General features: G+C 42.0%; 1 protein-coding gene across 1 annotated transcript in view; it reads left to right on the forward strand.

The window, feature by feature from the left end:
- The first annotated feature begins 410 nt into the window (after nucleotides 1-410).
- The window catches only part of GLIS3 (GLIS family zinc finger 3), a 492,055-nt gene continuing 473,265 nt past the window's right edge, over nucleotides 411-19,200 (forward strand). The window contains exon 1 of the mRNA XM_032138518.2: nucleotides 411-591. The gene's annotated coding sequence lies outside the window, so the exon portion shown is untranslated. The remainder of the gene's footprint in view (nucleotides 592-19,200) is intronic.

A 19,200-nucleotide genomic window follows, 5' to 3' on the forward strand; every position in this document is an offset into this window, starting at 1 on the left:
CCTGCAGCCTCGTCCACACTGCGCCGCCCGGGCAGCCCAGAGCGCGGCGCGCAAGGGCACCGGCGGCGGCGAGTGCCGCGGCCACTGCCCCTCCCGGGACCCCCTGTACGCCTTCCGCGGCCGTCCAGGGTCGCACCGGCGACGGAACCCGCCGGCAGCAATTAGCCAGCATCCCGGGGTCGGCCCCCAGAAGCATTCCCCGGCCCAGGACGAGGATGAACAGGACAGGCGAGGCACAAAGTCGCAACTCAACTTTTTAGAAACATTATTTGCGTGTGTATGTGTGTAGCAGGAGAGAATGAGCTGATGCCGAGGGTCCAGCCACCCCGCCTCTGCCTCCTCCTCCCCCTGCCGCCGCTGCCCTCGCAGACGCGCGCGCACACACGGCACTTGGGCCGGGTTTCCGTGCTCCGTCCCCCCGTTTGGATGGGGGTTTTCATTTCCGAAGGAGGCAGAGCCCGCGGAGCGCTCTGAAGGGCTGGAGCCCCAAGTTACTCCTCGCCAGCGCTGGCCGCCCGCTGTCACTCGCGCCGGCTGGCCGAGGGAAGGGACCCGCACACCGGGCTTTGTTGTGGAAATCCCGGTTACCTGGTAAGTGGATGCCATAGGAACTCTGCTCGCAGGCGAGAGACGAGGAGAAACCGGGCGCTTGAGAGTGTGGGGGAGTTAAAGCTCAGAGACGCAAACTAGGGATCAGAAATAGTTTTCTACGCTGAGCCGGTGGCGTTCGCGCGGGTTTAAGGATATGCGCACCCCAACCCCCAGAGTCACAGGTCACCGAGAGACCTGCGCTTACTGAGACTGATAGCAACAATTAGGGTTCAAACCATGTTCCTGTCAGTGGCCTAAGAGCGCCCAGTGTAGAAGACAGATCAACAGGGCTTTCAAGTTTCGCTAATTAGCAACAGTTTTTGCTTTTTCATTTCAAATAGAGGGGGCAGAGGGGTACACAATCAGGGCAAGTTACAGGACGCACGGGCATGGGGCGCACCGCTCCGGAGTCCCCACTGAAGGGAAACTTTGGCGAAGTGGGAATTGATGGGGTGACGTGAGGTCTCTTGCGCACACGCGGGGCTGTAGTTGTCTTTTCAAGTTCCACGTGTTTGTGGAGCTTCACGAAGGCTGTTTTCCACGCCTGTGGCTCATCCAAGCCGGTGTCCCCACGATTGCGGGAGGTGGTCGGGTTGAGGGTACCTACACCCCGCGCGGGTACCGGCCCGGCGACCCGCAGCCGCCGGGTCTATAACTATAACCTCCCACGCCGCCAGTGCGCAGACACAGCCAGACACCAACCCTCCCCGCCGGGTTCGTCACCTCGCGTTTACATTTTTATGAGGCCCGACAAAATGTCAGCACTGTTTGGAAAATGTCTCAGTCTCGGAGACTTTGTCCTGCGCACGGCTCCAGTCCCTATAAATGACCCTGTGTGTATTTTGAAGTCGGCCCGGGTCGCTCTCTGGAAAGCGTGAGTGAGCTGCCGGCTCTCTCCTAGACACACACCTTGCCCCGAGCGACAGTTCCAAGTTACTCACTGGAGCTGACAAGTCACCTCGGGGACAAGGAAGTCACCCAAGTGTCTGGAAATCTTGGCCCTGGCTGATTTGTCATCTTATGGATGATTCAATTAGGTACCTGACGGGAGAAACTTTGGGGAAGGGTTTCTGGCTCCGCGTTCGCGCCCTCCGACTTGTTGGAGGTGTTTGGGAGGCGAGAAGCGAAAGGAAGCCACAGGGTGAGGACACTGGCTCGGAGGGGACTGGGGGCCAGCGTGGGGGGACTGCGATCCCTGCCGTGGCTCCCCGGGGCTACAGGCTCCGGCCAGGCCGGGCAGCAGCGCGCGCAGGTCCCCGCCGCCCGGGCTTCCCAACCGCAGCACCCTTTCTGCCCCCGACTTACTCAGGAGCGAGTTGCACAACAGGAAGCCGGCACTAGTTTGTTTTGTTTTGCTGCGTTCGCTCGCTCGCTCGCTCGCGCACGGGGCCGAGGGTTAGGGGCGGAGGCGGCGGGGGAGTGACGGGGTCGCAGCCGCGCGCACCCCGCCGGGCGCTGTCGCCTCCGCCTCCGGACCCGCCCCTAGCTCCGCGCCAAGGAATCTCCGACCCCGGCAGCGAAGCTAGTCCTATAGGGAACCGATAAGGGCTGCCCTCCTGCCTTGTCCTACGCACCTCTCCTTGCCGCCCGGCACCTCTCCCGACTTCTCCAGCCCTCCTCTTGGCAGGAGTGGTCTCGAGGACTGAGACCACTGCTCTGTGTGCCTCCTTGAGCCCCACGCTAGGTTGCCCTGGTGTCAGCTTGGCCCTCATCTCTGGAGCATGTAAACCCGGGGAAGGGGTAGGGAGGTACTTCCGGAATCACAGGGAGTAGGGTCCGTAGAGACAGGACTTCTGGAGTCGCGGCCCCATTTCACAGAGAGGGTTGCTGTTGCACCCTCTCCCTGAGCCGGCAGAACCACCTTCCTCCAGGACTTCAGCATCTCCCGAGAGTTGGGGCCCCAGGGCCCTGGAGTTTGTGAGAAGAGGGAAGTTCTGCAGCTCCCCCCAGTGGACCAGTTCCCTTTAATATGGGACCGGGAATCTCAAGGACAGACTATTAAAGCTAAAGTGGACCTTGGCTTCACCTACTGATGAAACCCAGCCCCAGAGACGTTAGAGGTTTTGCCCAAGGCCTCACAGCCAGTTGTTGCAGACCCTTAAAGTTCTCAGTTCCCAGTTAAGAGACCATTTCTTGGCTCTAAGATGAACTCAAGACAAATGCAAAGTCTGGTTCTGTCCCCTCTGAAAGCTTTGATGAGTCATGATTTCTACCTTGGGAATTAGCCAGACTTCTGTTTCACCCTCTGTCTTGTTCCTCACTGGACCTCCCTTTTTAGACTAAGCTTTTTTTTCTTTGGTACAAAATCGATTTGTGTTGGTTTAAACCTTCCTATTCTCTTTTATCTCCTTCTAGTTTGCTTCCATTGGTTGTGTGTGAAGCAGGTGCAACCTAAAAAGGTTTGCAGAAAAAGAATCCGCCACGATGAAGGTCGTTCTGAGAAAGTTTGAAGCAATTTAGACAGGAGAGTGTTAGATTATATGCTTTTTTTTTGCAATTGAGAACAAGCTGAAGTATAAGGATCATCTATAACCGTACTGCAGTTTTCATATATTTTCACTAGTCATCTGTGCAGCCAGACTAGCTCTGACGCTACCTTTGAAAGGAAGGGTAGGGGGCATTTTTTTTTTTTTCGCTATTTTCAAAACACCTTTCCTTATTGGTAGTTTGTAATTGCTTTCTTTTCTTGCCCAGAAGACTCAGTAATCCTTGAGTATGAGTAGATCAATTTAACTGCTGCTGTTAACTTCTCCCCTTGGTTCGCCTTAGGCCAGTTTGGGGACAGCATCGTTGATCCCCTAATTGCACTGAAGTTCCTTAGTAGGCAGGTTATCGGAGGTTGAATACCTAGGGTTTGTTGGTTTGCTTGGAAGAAGTGATCATCGCTTCAAATAAGAAAGGCAATCTTTATTGGGGTGGTGGATGAACTCCAAGGTCCACCTAGTGGGTGAAATTCCTACTGAGCTAAAATAGGCTGGGTAGGAGAGGTTAAATAATACCCAGATAATGTTTTGTATCAGCCCTTCCTTCATTTATGCAGGAGAAAGTGGTCCTTCTGCCATTTCAGAAGAGAGCTCGGTGTTCTCGGCCTTTTTTTTTTTTCTGTGACTGTTCTTTCCTACTAGTAAATTAAGCCTGAGGACATTCATTCTTTCCACTCTCATAATTATTGATCTTTGGAGTTGGAGTGTTAATTTACTCTTCTCCCAGATTATAGAAGATGTACTTCTTGAAGGAGATAACTCAGAAAGTGGCGTCACATGCACATTTCTCATCTCTGGAGAAGTCATTTTCTGTGTTTCTGTGATTATTTTCTGTAGAGGGCATTATATTGTAAATAAGGTGGAAATACAGGGCTTAACTGTTTTACTTTTCCCTAAGTTTGGTTGGTTCGTAGACTATCAGGACTGGGGAAAAAAGGCACGTAGGAAATCTGTGTGATAAAAAAAAAACTTGTTGCCATTCTCATTCAAGGAAGATGACACATAACAAAACCTTTGAAATGACATTGATACATAGTTTGATTAAAAGATGCCCAAGTCCCCAGTTTTTGTAGTTTCCCACTTACTTTAGGCAGAGTTGACACAAAAGCCAAATTTTCTCTTGAGATAAAATAAGATATCCTTACGGAAAAGCACACTTATCTTGAGCTTGATGCATTTTTTTTGCAAGTGGAACACGCCCCCATAACTAGCCTCCAGATCAAGAAACAGAGCATCATCAACACACCAGAAACATCTCTCACACTCCATTCTAGTTACCACCTCTGCCTAAGGTAACCACTGCCCTGGTTTCTAACAGATGTATTAGTTTTGTCTGTTTTTTTTTTTTTTAAATCTTATGTAAATGGAATAATTCAATATGCACTCTTGGGTCTGGCTTCTTTCGCTCAACACAACAACCTTTTATTAGGTCAAATAATTTGGACTCCCCCTTTAAAGATGATGGAAACAGTCTGGCTTGCAGAAATTAGTGAGGCATTACTTAATATGATAGAATTAAGGAAAAACACTAACCAAACTGAAGCCATATTTATATTCTGATGACAGTCTGGTTAGGGAGACCAAACAGACACAAGTGAAATGTCTAATGTGACACCAGTGTAGGTGAGCAGGAAAATTCAGAGGCGTTCCTTCCACTAAGGCAACCCAGAGTGTACTTCACAGTCCTTCCGTGAGGGCCAGCAACCCCCATAATAAAAAAAGGTAAATGCCGGGTTTTAGTATTGAACTGTTCATTTGCAACTTTTAGCTGGGATTTTTCATTGTTCACCGGTAGGCCAAGATACAGGCAAGAATAACATGCCTACCCAGAAGAGTGGAATAGAATTTCTGTGCTCCTTTTTCCTAGTAGAGAAAGGAAAAGACTAGGAAACACGCAACTGTAATTAAACTGGTTCCATAAGCCATGGGATTCATGATTATGGTCACACCTCACTTATATTGTATTTATTCAGGCAATAAATTATAGATGTGGGTTATAATTGTATATTTCACTTACACCATGTTTTTCAGTATGAGCAGTACGGAATGAACAATATAAATAGAATAAATGTATGTGAATATATAGATGTAGCATAAATATATGATAAATATACTGTGAAAAATATAAATACATAGGTGTAAAACAATCTATGTACATGTAAGGGCTGGGGAAAGTTCAAAGATAAATTATCTCTGACCCCAAAACTTAATAAAATTAGAATTTAGACAGGAAAGTGAAACACACGCAGATAACTATAATGCAGTGTAGAAAGTTATAAATGTTGAAAGAGAGGTCTGTAGAGTAAAATAACATTTATTGGGTCCTTTTGTGTACTGAACAGTGTGCTAAGCGTGTGATGTGGATTCTCATTTATTATTCTGTATTTTTTGGTTTTTTTGAGACATAGTTTTGCTCTTGCTGCCCAGATCACAATGGTGTGATCTTGGCTTATTGCAACCTCCCCCTCCTGGGTTCAAATGATTTTCCTGCCTCAGCCTCCCAAGTAGTTGGGATTACAGGCGTGTGCCACCATGCCTAGCTAATTTTGTATTTTTAGTAGAGATGGGGGTTTCACTGTGTTGGTCAGACTGGTCTTGAACTCCTGACCTCGGGTGATCCACCCACCTTGGCCTCCCAAAGTGCTAGGATTACAGGCGTGAGCCACCGCGCCTGGCCCGTTATTCTGTAATATTATGAACTATGCACAGTAGCATCATCCCCATTTTACAGGTCAGATTTGTAGAGACTAAAAAAGGATCAAGGAGGGCCTAAAGTGGATATTTGGGGTGGGCTTAGAGGATAAGTAGGATCTGGATTTGGGGGAAAAGAGAACAAAATAAGGGAGGAGGGAAAAGACCATCGAGCTGGACTCTAAGGCAGTTTGTAGAATTAACAGAAGCAAAGATCCAGTCATGTTCCACTTTGGGAAGAAAAGGAATTTGTAAAACTTGAATTATGAGGTTCTCAGTAGCTGAGGGCAGACTTGAGTCAAGGAAAGCTGGTGGGGCCATCCTTGTCTGATGTGATCTCTTCAAAGCCAGGAACAAGAATGACTACACATTCCTTCAGGAGGAGCAAGCCTTGCTGAACTGCAGATGGGCAGATAGCGTCACAATGCAAGATCAGATCCTGTCCTACTCTGCATGATAAGAGATCAGACTTTCTGAATACCAGTGATTTCTAAAGTTCTAAGCCAGCTCCATCAAGTTTCTTTTGTAGGCCTGCTGAATATTGTACACAGAAAACCAACCAGATGCCAGGGCTAGTTATGAATTCTTGTTATTCTTGTGTGTGAAGAAATGGATTAATGTTTTCCCAACCTTTTCAGCATGACCGATAGATTCCACTTCTGTCTGTAACTTGGCTGAGTCATTCACAGAGGTTTTCAAAAAATCTTTTTAATAAATATGTTGTCATGTTGGTTAAGGGCCTAGTCATTGTTGTGGACGTTCATACTTCCGCAGTGATGTCAGTGAACATAATTTAACTTCGTAAAACTGCTGTCTACCAACAGCCAGAAATAGTTACATCGGTCACTTTTAGGCAATAACTATGCTGAAGGAAAAATATCACTCGGTTATATGTGTGATGGGGACACAATAAGATGCCTGAATATTTGGTTTCAGTGGTAAATTTTATTTCTAGAATCTTCCATAGGTAGATGTTTGTTACCCTTTTTAAAGGATTATGATTTTTAGCCTTGCAAATACCTAGTCATGTGGACTGAGTAGTTATACAGACTAAAGGATAATGAATGCTCTTTTCATTTGCCACATTTTATTCCTTATGTACCCTCTTGTGTGAGGATGGGCTCGTTTTTTGGTTGGTTGTTTGTTTTTCTTGAAAGAAACATTTCCAGCCAGTTATTTTACTTTTATACTTCTGAAGAAGAGCCTTTGTGTCTCAAACCCTAGCCATGTGCTATTCACTCTTTGCAATTGAGGTAATTAATTCAGCCAGTGACGTCATCGGGAATGTGTTCATTTTTCCATTTCACATTCCTCTTTTCAGAATCTGATGGCTAACTCATATTAAGAACACATTTTGAAAGACTCAGTTCTCAAAGACATTGTGTGTTAATTTAAACTTAACCCACTTTAGCAGTATAAGAGGGGGGTTTTATTCCAGGGAAGTTACCTATCCCCTGCAATAAAAAAGATCCAAAATTTTCGGTAATTTTGATCCTGATTCTGTCAGTTGGTTGATCAGTTATTACTTATTGAGCACAATTAATTGATCAATTGATACTTACTGCACAGTGAAAGATAGCAGTGGTAGGAATGAAGCTTTGTATCATTAAATCCTTATGTTTTATAAAGCTAAAAATGTCAAACCCTTAGATCTTTTCTGTTCTTCATTCTAGCTATATTTTGTTATTTATTTTAGTTTGACTGTTCAACTGTGTACCTGCAGCTGTTCTTGGTAAGTACTTGGGTAGACAGGTAGTCCAAGTGCTTTTTAACAGTGACTTTCATGCTGTTTTGGCTGTGACTCACCCTACAATATATTTTTTGTCTTACCCAGAAGACGTATATGCATACAAATGGGCAGATAGGTATACTCACAAATAAGTGAAGTAAAACAAATACTTCACCTTAATACATTTGATGCACTCCAATAGCTTCTATTTTATTCTAGTAGTGCTATTTCATTAAATAATGCTTTCTTTGTTGAATAATTAATTTCATGGACCACCAATGAATTGCAATCCAGTTTGAAAAACACTACTTTAAAATGAATACTTCACTGAACGTAGATGTAGGAACTTACAGCCCATGGGCCCAAGGCATGGTACTTTCTGAACTTATTTACGTTTTTCTTAAAAATCTTTTTGGTTCCAAGTTCATTTTCATTTTGTGTGATTTCTTATACCTGACCAAGAAAATCCCTAATTTTCCTCTTCTCCCTTGCCATTTTTGGTAGGACTATGGCTTTCTAGACCTTTCTGTACTCGTTGATGAGTTAATGACGGGAGCAAAGTCAATGACACACTTCTAAGTAATTACTCCTGAAAGTCGTGACATTTAGTAAACTAGGAGGATATGAAAGTTATATAGATGCACTGAAGAGTGCCAAGGAGATTGTAAGAGAGGTTATTGAACTTTTAACATTGCCCTCCAGCAGTATCTTCCTGAAGGTCTTGAATTTCCTGCAGCAATCTGTAGCCATTTTCATTGTGTGGAAGGCTCTCAATGCTGCTTCTGATTTTTAAATGAGGATTGACTAAGAGGAATAAATTCCTGAATTGGATGTGGTCATTCTTTTTTTCCTACCCCCTTCCTCTCCCTTTTCTCTCCTTCTTTCTTTCCTCTGTGTTCTGTTCATATTTACTACCCATATTTTGAATGTCATAGCCATTAATTTAAATTTAAAGTGACGTGGCCAGTCCTTTTCACTCTATAAACTTAGGAAAGATTATGTTAATTTTTGAGAAAATTTTATAAAACATAAAAATGAAAAGTTAAAACATTTATATCTCTAATTAGATAGCAAAGGGTTTGAATGGACAGATAAAACAAAGTCAGAGTTTCTATTAGGTGAGGTCCCTCATGTTCATTACGTTGTCTTTTCTTAGTGGTCTTTGGAAGAATGGTCTTGAATCTCTGCAGAGGTCACTGATTTGTCTTCGATTGGTATAACTCAGAAATGAAACCTATTTCGTCTTATTGGTGATTATATTGCTTAAGTAACATTTGTACATCTTAGTGTTCAGAATAAATATGTTCATATTCTTAGAATTACCAACGTTAGGCCTTGGGAGTGCCCAAGTGAATAGGTCTATACATTCTAGTTACTAGGTGTAACCTCCCTAACTTTCTGCTCCACATTTCAATAATGAAGAATTATCTCAGTTCTGTTTCTGTGTAACTTCTGTTGTAAATTCTATGAATTTGTCAGTTGTACTGAATAAAATTATGGCACCACAGAAATGATCAAACTCTACCTTGCTATGGGTTATCATATCATAATATAGTACCCTCCAGTTTCAATTGGAGGAATAATGTTGTACACATCCAATATATTTCCTCTACAATATCCTCTAGTTTCACAGGCGCATGTTTGCACTTTCCTCTTGTTAAAATTGCAGACAAGAATAATTTTGATTTATTGGTGACATCTAATATAGCTGTGTTTATATTGTTGCCAATAAAGTGACTTACATGATTGGTTTTTGTTTATACAATCTTTTCTGAGGAGTCAGTCACCTGTGTTAGGACAAGGTACATTCTGCTTATTTAAATGAACTCCTAGGATCTAAGAACGTTCAGCTCTATGTGTCCTTGATTGAATTGCGGAGTGTGCTTCACACTGCAGCCGTGCATGAGAGTAACTTATATTATCTATCAATAGGCTTTTCATTTCTATATTCTTCTGGCTACAAAAGCTGTAACAAGAGAAGCCCGTGGGAATAGCAGGGGCCTATTAACAATCAAGGCAGCGATGTTGAAAAGGCAGCATTAATGAAATTATATAGTCATGAATCCAAAGGGGAAAAATAAAAAGGATCAATAAAAACTCTTATTGTAGATGGCTTAGACAGATACATAAGAAGTAGAGTCAGAAGCAGTGTGTTTGCTGGCCAGTATTTTGTGCCTCATTATCGGGTTTTCTATGCAGAGTAAGAAGTGCTTGTGGCGTAAGAAATGGAAAATGTAACAAAGGCTAAATGTAGCCTAAGGAAATGAAATGATGTATGAAAATTAATAATTAACTGGCTCATCAGATGAATTATGACTCTAGATGAGTCTATTAATGATATTTACTAAGAAAGGGCCTTTAGCTGTAAATAGGCATTATGGAAGTCATGTTCTTGAAATTTTCTGGAATGGATGAGTTAACATTGCTTTTCGTTTGTTTAATCTTTTAATCCATGACGAGCAGTGCCTGGAGCCTTGGGTAGAAGGTAGAGTCATGATTTTATATTTTAATTAAAGTCACGCATTTTCAGAAAACTAGTGGAATTACTAAATGGTTTTGTGCCTTAGTTTCCTTAGGGTTAAGTAATTTCCTCTCTGACCTGATTTACAGAAGTGTGTTCGAAGAGTTTGAAAGTGGTCAAAAGGAAAGATTTATTAACTTTCATGCTGACTCATATTAGCAGAACGAACATTTTCATTGTAGGAACCAATGTAGTATAAAACTCTAAATGTCACTATGTCAGATCCAAAATATCATAATTGATATCTCTGGATGCTCCTTGCTTTTTCTTTTTTTTGTTTGTTTTGTTTTTGTTATTGGCAGCCTGTGGTAGAGTAGTTGGATGGAGAACAGAGGAGAAAATGCTGACTAGAATAATGTGATTGGATTTTTAACTAGAAAGGTGCTCTTCCGATGGAATCCTGTCAGTTAACTTTTTGACACTGATTAGTTGTGATTTTACCTTTTTGGCAAAGTGTCAATGCAATGTTAAAATTTCTTCTTCATGGTTAGTATTGCCCACAGACACGTTGCTGATGGGCAAGCCTTTTTCTATCAGCTCTCACTTTGATGGGGGTGGTAGAGAATGCTATTATTTTTTGCTTCCATGTCTACCCTCCAGATTTAAATGCCATAGGTGTAAAATCTACATATTTATTCTTGATTATAGCAAATGGGTGTTCTTGATAGTCTTTCTTTTCTAAATTGCCTGGAATTACAGAATTTCAAGAGACCATAATGAATAGATCCAAATTCCTCAAATTTTTATGGATGAAAAACTGTAAGTCCAGAGAAGTCATAAATGATTTGTCAGAAGTAGAACTCGGGTATCTTGACTTTCTGAGTGCCATTTCATTCAGACTCTATGAGGGTCTTTCTTAAAAGTTATAATAGCATTTTATCCCTTTTTTTGTTATCAAGTGGACTTAGAATTATATCTTCGTCATATGGCCTAGCTAAAAAGTATACAAAATATTATATAAATAGATGACTTTTATTTTTACATTCTAATATCTAATGTTTCAGAAATCTGTTGGCATAATTAATGTGAAAACTGGAATATTAGCCATATCTTCATGTTTAGTTTATTTTTGTCTCGAGGCTGGTTTTGCTCAGCTCACATGCCATTGGCCTATTGGTTTTTTCGTTATGGTATTAATCACTTTACTTTCTGGCTGTTGCTTTCTTAGTAATAAAATTTAAGTACAACTTTGTTGTTGTTTTTACTTTCAACCTAAAACTATTTAAAACGGGAGTGCAGTTTATAAAAAAATAAAATAAATATTCATTCCAAGACAGGCAGGTGTGAATGCCTGATACTTAATTGAGTTCTCAGTGCTCTAATTATTTTTCCTTCTTGCAAACTCACCTTTTTAATGATCGTGCTAAGTACCTCCTTATGTGTTTCTATCCAGATTTTTGATGAGAATTTCTGCTCGTATATGATCTTGCTGCCAAAAAATGACTCCTTTATTTTTAAAAACCTGGAAATGGGCACAGTCTGAAAATCTGCAGACACTTGTCACTTGGACCGTGGTCTTAGTGACTCATATTTCCAGTCATGTTGAACAATTCTTTACTTTAAAAAAATTGCCAGTGTGACATATTTCTTTTGCCTTTTTTTGGCGGGTGGGAGGGGGTTGCTGCTGAATAAGTGCTTTCTTCTGCAGGGTTCAGAGTGCTCAGAAAACACTATTTTATCAATGAGAGGAAAATAGATGGCCAATTTTATCTGGCAAAGTACAGAGACATTAAACGACTGTTGCTCATGATCTACCAATGAATGGATTAGCAGACTGGCTGGTGACACACAGGAGTTCTCCTACAGAAATGAACCATAAAAAGCATTGGAATTTTTCCAATGTAAGAATTGAGGTTATCTAGTCACTCTTGCTTTGTACTCATGGGAGAAGAGGACAGGAGTGAGGCCTGACTTAGAGGAATACGGCTGAGTGTTTTCCAGAACTAGATGGCATGATAGTATTAAATGTCACAAACTGATGGCATTCTTAGTGAAAATAGAGAATTAGTAAGAATTAAGAAAACATTCTACATTTTATATTGTTAATTACTTTTGAATTTCCTCAAGATAGGCACACACAGCAAACTTTGCAGACGGCATAGTGAGTGCTTGAGTTAAAATCAGCTATTTTTTATTTCCTAAAAAGAAAAAAATAAACTCTTCACAAAAAGTTTTTCTCCCTGATAGCCTTTTCTCGATTATCTATGGAGTCCTTTATTTGGAAGTTGAGTTGAAAAATGTTTGTTCAACACTTTGAGTGGATCATACGCAAAAAGTAGGAATCATCCACTTGAGGATATCTGGTCACTCCTGCTTTGTACTCAGTCCTTATTTCCTGTGTTTGTTGAGCTTTGGCTTCTTTCCATGACTGTCATCTCTAAAAGACAGATTGTGACAGTGTCTATAATACATTTGGCATAGTGGCACAACCATGGCACTTTACCACCTCATTGCATACATTTTGGGGAGCTATTAGTCAAGGGAGGGAAGGGCCTTCTTTAGTGATTTACACCCCGGCATCATCACGTGGGTGGGTGATGACGTCCTGCGATCATGTCAGTACTTCTCTTGGTTCTTGTTCTGCTTCCTTAATGTTAGGAGTCTTTATGGAACTATGGTAGATTTACTGAATGTCATGTATCATGTACATACTGGACAGGTCACTTTTAGAAGGGACATTCTCTCCTTATGCTCCCCGTAAGGCGTTTTGCACAGCGCTTCTCTTTTCTAGGATTTTAGTGGAAGGTTACAGTGTCGTGATGTTGATTCTCTTCCCATCCCCATAACTCAGGATCATTATGGAACCAAGACTCTAATGCTGCCATGAATATTTGAATGTATGAATATATGGATATGCGAAAATTTTATGATACTTCCAGGCCTAGGTGTTTGTTTTTCGAATCTAGGGATTCTGAAAAGATAGCTCTTAAAATGAAAATCAGTGATGGTTTAGTGTCCCCATAGTCTCATTTAGAAGCCATGTCTGCTTTGTGGTTGTTTACTGGAACTTTGAAGCATTGGTCTCACAGCTCAGGTAGGTGGTGCTTTTGGGTTTCTCAAGACCCGCTGTAGCAAAAGTGAACTAGTATGGACAGATCCTCTAGGGAGCAAAATAAGTTTTGTTTTGCAAGCTGGCACCAGTAGATTGTTGTAGTTGCCAAGAGCACTGTATTGAGAAGGGCTCAGTGGCAAACAAAACAATGCAGTGATCCATAATCCATGTCCACCATGAATGCAGAAGGGGAGAGTGCCTGCCAATGAGCCATGTATTTGAGGACCCTGTTCTACATAAAAGGCCATCTTGCTAAGAGTGCTTCTTTTCTTCCTGTTATGAATGATACACAGGTTGAAAAACTCACTGTATCTTACTTTCATTTTTGCTTTTAAAAATGCCTGCATTTATTTTTTTAAACAGGCTTATAACCCACACCATGGATAACTTATTGGACTTTGCCTGAAAGGAGTCATTAGTGACATTGGATATTTGACCGTCTTGGCCACAGGTTTTTCAGAATGAATGGAAGATCATGCAGCATGAGTCTCCACTGGACATCGGGAACCCCACAGGGGTCTAGGATGGTCAGTGGTCACCACATTCCTGCCATCCGAGCCCACTCCGGGACTCCTGGCCCCTCGCCCTGTGGCAGCACATCGAGTCCCACTATGGGAAGCCTTGCTAACAACCTCCATCTCAAGATGCCCTCAGGAGGAGGGATGGCTCCTCAGAACAACGTGGCTGAGAGCCCCATCCATCTGCCTGCCTTAAGCCCCAGGAGACAAATGCTCACCAATGGGAAGCCGCGATTCCAGGTCACCCAGGCTGGAGGCATGTCAGGGTCACATACTTTAAAGCCAAAGCAGCAGGAGTTTGGAAGCCCTTTTCCTCCAAATCCTGGGAAAGGTAGGATTGTCTTTCTGGGACCTTTTAAAAATGGAAACAATTTTTTCCTCCCCCATCACATTTTCTGCCAGCAAATCCTATGGAAAAATACACGATTCAGTGTCAGGGTCAAAGTTGATGGTCTCATAATGATATATAGCTTGCTCAGTAAGGGAGTAGGTGGGTATCTGTTGAAGGGGAGGGGACCACATTGGTAAATGCTGAGTATGAGACATCTCCTGGAACTGTGAAACAGAGTAACGTAAGTTAGAAAGATAAGGAATAGGGAGGTAGGCTGGGTGGTTGTGGTGGAAGGGTAAGAGCTAGGTTAGCAAGATCCTGCCCTCCGGATACATGTAGCTCTGTCCTGTTTCCCTGGGGGCTGACTTCTCCAGGCCATGGACAAGAAGACTGCCTGGAACTGTCCTTATGCCAGTGCTAAAAGTGTAGTGTAGAAGAAAGGTGGTGTTTGGAAGGAAAAGAATAAAAAAAAGGAGAAATTTTAATAACCAATAAAATGAGGAATCAATAAATAAAAATGATAAGAAAAATTACTTTAAGAGCAAAGCCTGTAATTTTTATCATATAGCTAGTAGCAAGAGGGAAGCAAGCTAGAAGGGAATAATGAAAAGATGTATTTTGTGCTTGCGGAGAACTAGAAAACCTGGTCAATTTGAAGTGTAGAGAGAATGTACTTTTAATTCAATAGCGTTTGAATTACCATATATTTTAAATTAATAATTGTTTCTGAATAGCAAGTTATTTGAATGACACATTATCTCTAGAAATGGATGTTGAATTAATGAGGTTATATTGTAGATGATGTATGTATTTAGAGGAAGAGCATGTACTCCACGTAAAATATAGCTTTGCTGTATAAAATAGCACAAGGTAATTTTAGCATTCCGTCTTAAATGTTTATGTTAAACATGCTTACACCACCAAATAGAATTACTAGCAACCTTCAGAATAGCCACTCATTCAGTTAATTAAGGTGAATAATGATTTCTATCAGTCAAGTAGCCAAAAAGTTGTTTTAGCGTCTGTGTATTTCTGTGTTTGGATAAATTGGTATAAATGGGCAGGTTTTAAAAAAAAAAAAAAAAAAAAAACAATAGTACTAAACATACATGCGCCTTTTAAATTAATTAATTTTTTGAGACAGGGTCTCACTTTGTCACCCAGGCTGGAGTACAGTGGCATGATCTTGGCCTCACTGCAGCCTCGTCCTCCTGGGTTCAAGTGATCCTCCTGCTTCAGTCCCCCAAGTAGCTGGGACCACAGGTGCGTGCCACCACGCCTGGCTAATTTTTTTTTTTTTTAGAGACGGGATTTAGTTATGTTGCTCAGGCTGGTCTTCATCTCCTGAGCTCAAGTGATCTGCCTGCCTTGGCCTCCCAAAGTGCTAGGGTTACAGGCATGAGCCACCGTGCCCGGCCTTAATTTGTTTATTTTTCTTCTTCTTTTTATTTTTTTGGTCTAGGTTAGTTTTGAGTCATTTTATTTCTTAGAGGTACTGATATTTAGTGTATGTATAGGAAAAAGTTTCCCTGGGGCTACATCCAAAATAGGTTTCTCATTGCTGGGTTGCTATGTCCATGGTGTGGCAAGCTAAGTTCCCTCATGTTAAATTTAGGTGTTTAGATTTTCAGGGGCTGAGGCCCGATAAAGCCTTTTAGTTCCTGCTTGACTAGTGAACTGTAGCTTGCTTTTATATGTACTTGTGTTTGCAATCCTGACTGACAATAATAATGGTGATAATATTAATAACTTGCCTTTATTGTATTGTAACTCGGCATATGTCAGGCACCGTGTTAAGTGCTTTCCAATACGTAGTCTCAGTTATTCCTCAAACAGCACTGAGTTGTATGCTATGGTTATTTAACTGATAAGGGAACTAAGGTCTAGAAAGAGTAAGTAACTTCAGAGGCACCAGCCAGTAGGGAGCTTGGGAATACTAACTTTGATGGCGGTCAGGAGTGGCTGTAATTAAAGCCATGTTTTTTTTAAAAAACCTCAGGTGCTTAAGGGCTAGTGAATTCTCAGGGTTGATACACCTTGAAATGCCTGTCAGAAGTAGTGCTGCTTCTTAATTCTCTTCCCTGTGGCTTTTTGTTTCGTTGCTCGGCTTCCTAGCTTACAGTGCTCCTCCTGGATCTGCGTGGTTGGGACATGCATAGGCACAAATGAGGGGTGGAGGACAGCTGTATTATTGTCACCTCTAGCTTTGGAGCTTAGATACCATCAGTGGTCTAGATGGTGCGAGATGTGGCTGAATGTATCGTTTCTTCAGATCTTGGTTGACAATTCCTATACTAAGCCAATAACTCGTTGAGGATGGTGATCTAGGATTATTTGAACTTTGATCATTTACTCTACAAATAATTATTGAGCGTATATTATGGGTGAGCCACTGTTCTGGAGATGTAATAGCCAATAAAGCATAGTCCTTTCCCTCAAGGAGTTGGATAATTCATACAAACAAGTGGGCAGTTAAAATGTAGCACAGTAGGCAGGTGCGATGGCTCACGCTTGTAATCCCAGCAGTTTGGGAGGCCAAGGCAGGCAGATCATTTGAGGTCAGGAGTTTGAAGCCAGCCTGGCCAAGATGGTGAAACCCCGCCTCTGCTAAAAATACAAAAATGAGCCGGGTGTGGTAGTGGGCGCCTGTAATCCCAGCTACTCGGGAGGCTGAGGCAGGAGAATGGCTTGAGCCTGGGAGGCAGAGGTTGCAGTGAGCAGAGGTTGTGCCATTGCACTCCAGCTCGGGCAACAGAGCAAGACTCCATCTCAAAAAAAAAAAAAAAAAAAAATACAGCACAGTAAGGACACCGGTAGGGATACACTCAGAATGATATGGCCACATAGAAGGGTTCCTGGCCTGTGCTGTATAGGCAGATACTTGGAAGGTAAAGAGCTAGCTTTGCAGTCATACAAAGTGCATGTCCTGTGTGTGTGTGTATGTGTGTGTGTGTGTGTGTGCACGCATGCATATGTGTGCACGGAGGGGGTTGTCTGGAACTTATTCTGGGAAGGGAGAAAAATGCACTCAAAACCTGGAGGGGAGAAATCCTGGTGCATTTCATGGACTTGCACCTGGTTCCACATGGGTAGGGGTACAGAAGATCCGTGGTAAGAGATGAAGATGGAGAAGAACCAGCAGAAGCCAGAGGAAGGGCCATGAATGATGTGCCAAGGAGTTTGGATCCATTTTGAGGACACTGATGGAACATGGGACTCTTGGGGGTTTATTAATTAGGGTTTTCCAGGGAAATAGACGAATAGGATACATATCTACATGTGTGTATTTGTTTGTGTGTGTATATATATAAAGAAATTTTTTATAAGAGATTGGCCCTTGGGATTATGGAGAGTGGCAAGTTCCAGGATCTACAGGCAGAGTCAGCCAGCTGGAGACCCAGGAGAGCCAATGGTTTCGTTGCAGTTTGAGTGAAGGCCTGAGAACCAGGAGAACCCATGATGTAGTCCCTGTCTGAAGGCTGCGAGGCTCAAGATCCAGGAAGAGCTGATGTTCCAGTTTGAATTTAAAGGCAAGAAAACAGTCAGTGTCCCAGTTGGAAGGCAATCAGGCAGGAAGAATTTTCTGTTGTCGGGGGCAAGGGTCAACCTTGTTCTATGCAGGACTTCGACTGATTGGCTGAGAACCATTCACATTAGGGAGGGCAATATGTTTTACTCAGTGTAGTGACTAAATGTTAATCTTACCCAAAAACACCCTCATAGAAATGCCCAGAGCAGTGTTGGACCTAATATTGGGGCACCAAGTGGCCCAGTCAAGTTGACACATGCATTTTAACCAAAGCAGTATCATTGCTTTGGGGCAAGATATAGTTTACATGGCGGCTAAGAAAATGCATTTTCTAAGCTTTGAAAGTGATTATAGCAACTCTTAGGGAAGCGGTAGAGCTGTGTACGGAGAGAAGTTGTTACCTAAGAATTGCTACACAGACAAGCATCTGACTTGAAGACTGAAGAATCTTTGATGGAAGGCTCATGAGAAGTATACATTTGATATTGTTTATATTATTTAAAAATTTGAGTTCTGCTCAGTTGAAAACTCAAATAACCGTGGCTTTAACATCATAGATTGTGGTTCCCAAACAGTGTGTTAAAGGTCACTGGAGTGCCACAGTGAATTCTGGGAGTCGCAGGGTATTTTAAATTTAGAAGGAAACAGGGATATGTGATATCCTTTGGACACCAGGCAAACTACTAGGTTGAGGAGGTTGAGAGTTTTAACAGTAAGTTGCACTATGTTTCTTTTGGTGACATCGTATCTTTGAGAAGCTCCATTTTCAGTAATTGCGATTTAGAAGCAGCAAGTACTTTTTACACCCATGTCCACGGCAGCATTATTTACGATAGCCAAAAGGAAGAAACAACCCAATGTGGTATATACATACAATGGAATGTTATTTAGCCTGAAAAAGAAAGGAAGTTCTGACGCATGCCACAACATGGATGATCTCTGAGGAAATTATGCTAAATGAAATGCACTAGTCACAAAAGGACACGTATTGTATGATTCCTTTTGTATGAAGTTCCTGGAATGGTCAAATTCATATAGTCAGAGTGGTGGTTGCTGGGAGTTGGGGAAAAGGGGGCATGAGGAGTTAGTGTTTGATGGGTACAGAGTTTCAGTTGGTGAAGATGAAAAAGTTTTGGAGATGGGTAATGGTGATGGTTGTACAATAATGTGAATGTACTTAATGCCACCAGACTGTACACTTACAAATGATTAAGATGATCGCTTTTGTGCTGTATATATTTTACCACAATTTTAAAAGAGCAAATACCAAGTGAAAATCAACATGGAATGGGTGATTGTGTCCAATCTTACTCCAAAGTTTGAGAAACATTAGAGTGCACAGTTTAACACACATCCCATTAGTATTTGTGGTTATTTAAGAATGAAATGAAAATACTATTTTTCTTTAAATTTATTTGTATTATTTTTTGAAACAGCTAATAAGCTGTTAGTACGTACATGTTATGGAGTTGTTTACATCTAACTACTTGATAAATGCAACTTTAGGTGTTTCTTTTGGCCTAGGGGTACCATGAAAAAAATTACTGAAACGCTGAGCATGCTATGAACTGAGAACATTTGGAACTTTTGTTGTAGGATTTTATTTTTATTATACAGAGAAGGCTGCAGTAGATGCTTGCTGCTAGTAGTTGGCCGCTGCGCTCTCTGTGGTCCAAGATCATGGAGCTTTCTTTAGTCTTCTTCTAGATTGCGCAACATCTGCCTCATTCCAGCTCCAGCTATCTAGTCTGCCTT

The sequence above is a fragment of the Hylobates moloch genome, unplaced genomic scaffold (genome assembly GCF_009828535.3).
Source record: "Hylobates moloch isolate HMO894 unplaced genomic scaffold, HMol_V3 SCAFFOLD_19, whole genome shotgun sequence".
Classification (NCBI taxonomy): domain Eukaryota; kingdom Metazoa; phylum Chordata; class Mammalia; order Primates; family Hylobatidae; genus Hylobates; species Hylobates moloch.